Source organism: Brachyhypopomus gauderio, chromosome 7 (genome assembly GCF_052324685.1).
Source record: "Brachyhypopomus gauderio isolate BG-103 chromosome 7, BGAUD_0.2, whole genome shotgun sequence".
NCBI lineage: Eukaryota > Metazoa > Chordata > Actinopteri > Gymnotiformes > Hypopomidae > Brachyhypopomus > Brachyhypopomus gauderio.
Genome location: NC_135217.1, coordinates 31,977,480 through 31,985,029, shown reverse-complemented (window position 1 = coordinate 31,985,029; position 7,550 = coordinate 31,977,480). Strand labels below are relative to the sequence as shown.

Here is a 7,550-nt window from a genome sequence, read left to right as displayed (position 1 = left end):
CATCGCTTCCATCGTTTTTCCAGCTGGAAGTCCCTCTTGCGTGCTATCGCCTGCCTTATTCATGTTATTCATTCTCTAAAATCCAACACTGAGAGGAGCACATGCAGTGGGTGGCATTATTGTCCAAGGCCTCGCACTGTAGATGAACTATCTCAAGCAAAAAGTACTATCCTTCGATGTGTACAGCAAGAAGTCTATTCAGGTGAGTTAACGTTTTTAAAGGCAGGAAGAGAAATTCCCAAGAGAAATACGTTGAGGAAATTATATCCCATAATTGATGACGAAGGTCTTCTGAGAATTGGGGGAAGGCTCGATAATGCGCAGGTACCTTTTGATGAGAAACATCCTATCATTGTCACCGGCAAAAGCCACATCGCTTCTCTACTTGTGAATCACTTTCATGAGCGGATCAAGCACCAAGGCCGTCTTTTTACAGAAGGAGCCATAAGAAGTGCAGGATTCTGGATTGTTGGTGCAAAAAGGTGCATTAATAGGGTTATCTACCAATGTGTTCAGTGTAAGAGGCTCAGAGGAAAAACCACAGAACAAAAAATGGCTGATCTTCCTGAGGACCGCCTCAAAACGGATCCTCCTTTTACCTACATTGGGCTAGATGTATTTGGACCATGGACGGTTGTGTCTCAGCGCACTCGAGGAGGCTATGCACGTAACAAACGATGGGCAGTCATCTTCACATGCTTGTGTGTCCGTGCTGTCCATATTGAGTTGATTGAATCAATGGACACATCCAGCTTTCTGAACGCACTTCGACGCTTCTTTGCCCTAAGGGGCCCTGTAAAACAAATACGCTCTGATTGTGGGTCCAATTTTGTTGGTGCTTGTAAAGAACTGCTCATGGTCCTGGAGGAACCAAGTGTTAAAATCTACCTAAGTGAGGAAGGTTGTCGCTGGGTTTTTAATCCTCCCCATGCCTCCCATATGGGTGGGGCTTGGGAGAGGATGATTGGCATCTGTCGGCGCATATTGGACTCTATGCTCCTGCATACGGCCGAGTTACGGCTCACTCATGAAGTGTTGTCTACACTTATGGCAGAGGTCTCTGCAATAGTGAATGCAAGACCTTTGGCTCCCATTTCTAGCGATCCTGATTCACCTGCTCTCTTGACCCCAGCCATGTTGCTAACCCAAAAGGCCAGCCCTCTTCATCCTGTGCTAGGTACATTCGACACCAAAGATCTCTTCCGACAAAAATGGAAGCAAGTACAACATCTTGCAAATGTCTTTTGGGAGCGTTGGAGGCTTGAATACCTCAGCACTCTACAGAGCCGCAGGAAATGGCAGACCGAGAGGTCTTCTGTCAAAGAGGGGGACTTGGTCTTGCTGAAGGACATTCAAGTTAAGAGAAACGAATGGCCTATGGCTCGCATAACAAGTTTTTCCTGGCAGTGATGGGAACGTCAGGAAAGTTGAGCTTAAAGTTGTTAAAGGTGGTACTGCAAAGACTTACCTCAGATTATTTGGGAAATAGGTCTATCTCATGTCACCATCATGGATGGCAATAATTTTGATAGGGTATAGTGGTATTTTACAATTCCAGACCGGGAGTGTTCTGACTGCTATTTGGCTGTTCCCATTTACAGCCACTGGTGGCGCTGCTAATGTCATTAATGCTCTGTCACTTAAGTCTGATTTGCTAGCTTAGTCACATGGTGAGGTTCATAGGTCAATGTGGCCATCTTGGACTCAGCTGTGCACGTGATGAAGTAGGTGTAATGACTCTACAAACATCTCTATCCATCCTCACGTTTTGTGCCATATCTTTCACTGTTTGTAAGTAAAACCTTTTGCAGTATGTTTTAAGATATGTATTAATAGAACATTACATATATCTGTGACCTGTTCATACAGTTAACTGCATTTCTGTTTCATGCTCTGTGTGGATACATGGTCATGGTGCTTTACAAATGTTGGTGTACACTGTATTAAGATATGTGATGTTTGTGTGCAGTTTCACAAGTGAAATGGGAATTTGGAAAAAGTAAACACTGAAGACACTGAAACGCCTTTGGTCCAGCTCTTTATTCAAACCCTATTGTTTAGCTATCTGTCAAGTTGTATTAGGCTACATGCAATAAGGACAGAATACACATATGGAGTTGTTTTCCACAGTTGTATGTCATTACATCATTTAATGTATGGTTGAAGCACCCCATTATCTCCTGTTCCCAACCTAAAGCATCCTGCTGCACCATTGTTGAAACTTCCTGTGGACCATCCTGTTCTCCGTTACTGAATGCACACTAATATACTGCTTAACCATAGCAAAAGCCCTAAGCTGATGAATATACTTTTGTAGCTTAATGCATCTTATGCAGCATTCATATCTGGTTTTAATATATATTTATATATTTATTTCAATAATATTTAATATCAAGTTTACTGCTAAGCAAAATATATTGTTGCTAGGTTTAGTGCTAAGCAAAGAATATTTTCTCAACAGCTATTTCTGTGATCATTCATTGTGTACTGTACACTGTGCAGATAAACTATGAATGTAAATAAACTTGTTTAGCGAAATCACGCTCCCCAAACAAAATACACTTATTACAAAATACCCCATGTGTCTGTTCTTATTATTCCTCAGGCTAACATGACCCGTTGCTGCTACTGATAATATGTAGGACAGCAGTGGTTTCCATCACACTGACTACACCGTTAATAGGAATCCATGCATGGAACGCTCAAGATCAAATCAGAGAGAGAGAGAGAGAGAGAGAGAGAGAGAGAGTTGCCTGCTTGATGCTCCCCCTCTTCACAGACATCTGGCACAAGGGGAGTAAAGGAGTTGCAGGATGTCCTAACATCATTACCCATGAGCTGCACTTATTACCAACATTTTGCTACCATTTTCTAGATAGTGAGGGGAGAGGACGCCTTGCAGTTGCATATGCGAATAAAAATGCTGGCATTTCCACCAAAGGAATTATTCTTGGCTTTTCATATTTTCTCAGATATTAAAATATAACCTTGAGGTTGACAGAAAGATTTAAGATTTAAGTTGACAAAACAAAGTCTTGACAGCTGCATATAACATCTTGAAACTTGACCTTATGTTGAGAAGAGAGAACATGAATAGCAAGCCAGTTTCAGTGAATACTGTATAGGCCTACGAAAAATACACTGCTTAAAAGTACATGTGTACTTACTACAGTCTTATTCTCTTCTTCTCTTTTTACAGCACAGATCATAAACTACCTTATACTGCATATCCATGAACTGTGAAATCAAATGATCCTCCCACATGTCACTCACGTCTCATAGTTCTATTCTACTAACAGGTATGGCATGTTCAATCTAAAGTCGTGGCTACGTTTTGAGAATGGCACAAATTTTACAAAGTTTGCTGCCTCAGTTTTTTAAGAACATTTTGTCAGATGTTTATATAGTATAATGAAGCAAAATTAGAAGCATTCCATATATGGCGGAGTGGGATTTCGGAGTGATCCCAGGTAGCACACCCTACCTATTTATAATCTTCAAAGGGTCCACCCAGCGGCTTACCATACTACACAATTAGCAGAAATTAATGAGTGGGATTTAGGAGTGATCCCACTAATTAATTTCTGCTAATTGTGTAGTCTGCTAAGCCTCTGGGTGGACCCATTGAAGATTATAAATATGTAGGGTGTGTCTACCTGGGCGGGCCGCCTCCTTTTGCGCTCACTTTACGAGACATAGCGAACTGTGTCGAGTTGTGTGGTTGGGCCTGGTGTTGTTCTTCCCAGTTTGGCGGACGCGTCATGGGAAATACTGCGTTGAAATATACCAGCATGGTGGGCTGTTGCCTTTTGCATCTTGGGTGCAGTCTTCCAGGTAAGTTAGTCTTGTTTATTAGCTATACTGTAATGATATGAGAGGATTTTAATGATTACTGTTTATTGTTATGCGGCCGTGCTGCATCAGGGGGAAATTGAGGTAGTTGCTGGGTCTGCGGACTGATTCCCATTGCAGGGGGAAGGAAGACTACAGTGTTTCATATCGCTCTTTTAATAAGTTTGCTGGTCTGTTCCAGTTAAAGGTGTTATGGTCAATCCACTTCCCCCAATACTACACATGCGCAAGATCATTACGCATTTCTGCTGTTATCACCTTTTATACAAGTTATAACATTTGGCTTTTGATTCTCTAGCTAAATGTTACTTTGCGTGGTAAACTACTTGCGATTTACTCTACTGTAAAGCTTAGAAGGTATTTTAGCAGAGGATTTAATGTACAAAATTTAGTTGGGTATTAGTCTTCACTACTTTTTCACGTAGGGTCTGGCCGTATTTCTCACCTCTGATGCTTAGCTCATCTGTGGGACCTATTGAGGTTCCAGAGAGGAGGTTCTGTATAATCTTGATCGCCAACTACTGGTGTGGGGCGGTATTGCACTGGAATATAACAGGTGTCGTTTACCAAACAAATCTGAGTGTCTAGCGTTCGTCTAGCGTCAGCAATATAATTTAAAATCAAACCAAAAAATCTATTTGTGATTTTCTCCATAGGATGTGTTTAACCCATTTCTGCATTCAAAATTGTTCCCTATCACAGAAATAGTGTACTATTTACCATTAGCTGACACAATATAGTGAACTATTTCTGTAGTAGGGGGCGAACGCAGAGGAGTGATCTTGTGATCTGCCATGCTTAATTTCTTATGCAATCACGTGACAGCGAGTCGCCATTTCCTGGTCTCTGGGATGAGATCGGTCTCAGAGAGGAGGTGGCCTGAGAGAAGAGATTTACGGCCAGACTCTGTTGACTTTTTCAGCCTCCGTCTGTTTTAGTTAGCTTGCTAGCTAGATTTAATGCGTCAGATCTAATTTTAATTAAGTTGCCTTGGACATGTATTGTTCACAGTTTAAAGGTTTAAACAAAAGTAAAGAATAATGGCAAAATAAATACACAAAGTTCTTTTTCTATAACTCGCACACATCTCATGGATAACGGACCGACTCTTCTTGTTCACGAGTCATTTTAGACGAGTCTGAGTCGAGTCATTAGGGACGAGTTTCAAGTCGAGACTGAAGTATTTTTGTAGGCGACCTAAGTGCGACTTCAACTTGAGTCTCTCACTCACTTGAGTGCCCATCTCTGGACAGGAGCTGCAGGACATAGTCAGATGTTCACCGGTGGTGGAATCCTTTGCACTGGTTTGGTAGTCTAGAGTATTTTGGGTGTGATGTGGTGTGATTATAAGTGTATAGTGCAGGAGATTTTTGATCTCTTAGCTTTATTCCTGTTCGTAAGCTCTGCACTGGTGGTGAGCTCATAACTGCGCCCTCTCTAGGAGACGGTCCTGACACTTGCTTGACTCGCTTGGGCACCATGAAGCTGCCTTCATTGTGATTGAAACCCTTTCCTTGATGCTCTTGATTTGATAAATGGTTGATTGGGTGCCTCTTACAAACAGCACCGTCCTTGCCTGTGAAAGCCTTTTGATGCAATCATGACTGCATGTGTTTCTTGGAAAAAACTTGAAAGCAACCCTACTCTTTTAACGCAACCAGTCGGCTCTTCTAATCTGCATGGCAGAGTGAAGTGAGCTGTCTTGTAATCGGTAACCTTTTCTCCTGAGCTAATGAGATCATCACTGCAATGATGTTGGCAGACCATTTTGTAGAGCCGAAATGCAGTGGCTGGAATGAAATTTAAGTTATTTTCATGATAGGGAATGATGTTGCAATAAATTGCAATTCATCTAATCAGTTTTCACAATCTAAATACAAATTTTCACCATATCTGGGGCAGCAAACATGAAAACCAAAATTTGTGCAGTTCTCAAACCCTGTCAACTTTTTTTCCCTTTTAGTAGAAATTAGATTTAATAAGTCATTGTTTTCATTTGACACTTTAATAATGTAGCAAGAAATATGAATATACTTTATGATTGTGATTTGCTTTCCTGCATGTGCCATACTGACTATGATGGTTTACCTTCGACACTCAGGCTGTCGAGCCCCACAGCAGAGCACTCCATTTTGTCCTATTAGGTAAGTGGAAATGTACAACATTCTTTGCAGAAATTTTCACATACAAAAAATAAAAAATAAACATGCAGGGCGTTTACTCAATAATTCTCATAGTTTATGGCTAGGCTAACGGGGAGCTAGGCTAACGAGGAGCTTTGCTAACGGCTATGGAGGATGATAAAATTCAACGAACTAACTGAGAAATCCTGAAGCCAGGTGAAGACCATCAGGTACAAATCTGGGAACACTTGTGAAACTAGTGTCACCAGTGGCAGCTGTCCCTGTACCATAGAATCGCTAAAAGAAATGAATTCATTGGTAAAAAATAAAACAATTCTGGCAAGAAATGCATTTCTTGGATAAAGAAAATTATAAATTCCATTATAAATGTTTTGCTTTAAATCAGAAAGGGAATGTTGAGTATTTCTCAGCGGAAGAGTGATATATACAGTATTAGTAAAGCAGAGCTTGCACCATAAGGTAAAGATTTTGCTTAATATCGATTGCATGAGGCAATAAAATTTCTTTAAAAGAGCCTTTGATCTTGTCGGTATGGCACCATGCAGTTCCCTGTGGACAATAATTGATTTGGGCCAATTTCATCCTTCTACAGGGTAATGACCCCAAACACCTCCAAAATGTGTAAAAATGTAAGGAGTGAACCAGACTATTGACTGTAATGGTGTGACCAGCACAGTCTCCAGATCTAAACCCTATTGAGCTGATGTGGGAGCAGCTTGACTGTGTGCTATAGAGGAAGACTACATTCATATTGAGGAAGATTCTCCAGGAACCATGGGCTGAAATCGCATCAGATTATCATGAAAAATTGACCAGTAGAATGCCTGGGGTCTGCCAGGCTGTAATGGCTGCAAAAGGTGTTTTTTATGACTAAATGTGAAGTACAGTCTCTTCCATTACAATCAATATTTCTTACTGACAATGTCTGCCTGTCCTGAGATTTTTCCATTTCAGTCATCCTAAACTTGAGCAGTAGTGTACTTCATGAACTAGGTGTTGTTCTTGTATGGAGAAACATACATCCTTTCAGAAGACCATATACATATTACTAGAGGCATAATGTGTTCCCAGTATTTTGGTTCATAATGTTGGTTTCTGACAGACATAAGTATAGATTGTTCAGCAGGTCTTGCAGGTTACATGTTATAATGGAACTGAAGACTAAACCCAAAACCTAATTATAGGATATTGTTAACCAGGTTAACCAGTGGGAATCGTGTTGATGGTAGAGATACTGGAGGACATTTGCACACAGTACATTTCTACACAGGACTGCCACCTGTCTACAAACTTTCTCAGCAAGTGATGTAACTCTTACCCACTACACAACATGCTGCAAAATGAGACTAAACATGCCACACAATCACACTGATATAACAAATACAAATCAAGTCAGTTTTATCCCAATGCTATGGAACCTTCTTGAGGTAAACCATCATTTGTTGTCCCCGTGGTTTTATGGAGGAACACCAGCTCCTGCAGCCCCCACTGGAACACCCCAAACCTCACCTACAAGGTGCTATAGAAACAGGTACAGGAGACAGGTGACACGGA

General features: G+C 41.0%; 1 long non-coding RNA gene across 1 annotated transcript; it reads left to right on the top strand.

The window, feature by feature from the left end:
• Window positions 1–3,675: 3,675 nt before the first annotated feature.
• LOC143518291 (uncharacterized) lies at window positions 3,676–6,842 on the top strand. Its single transcript, XR_013132147.1, has 3 exons — window positions 3,676–3,834; window positions 5,954–5,996; window positions 6,589–6,842. It is a non-coding gene; the product is annotated as an uncharacterized LOC143518291 (long non-coding RNA).
• The last annotated feature ends 708 nt before the right edge of the window (window positions 6,843–7,550 follow it).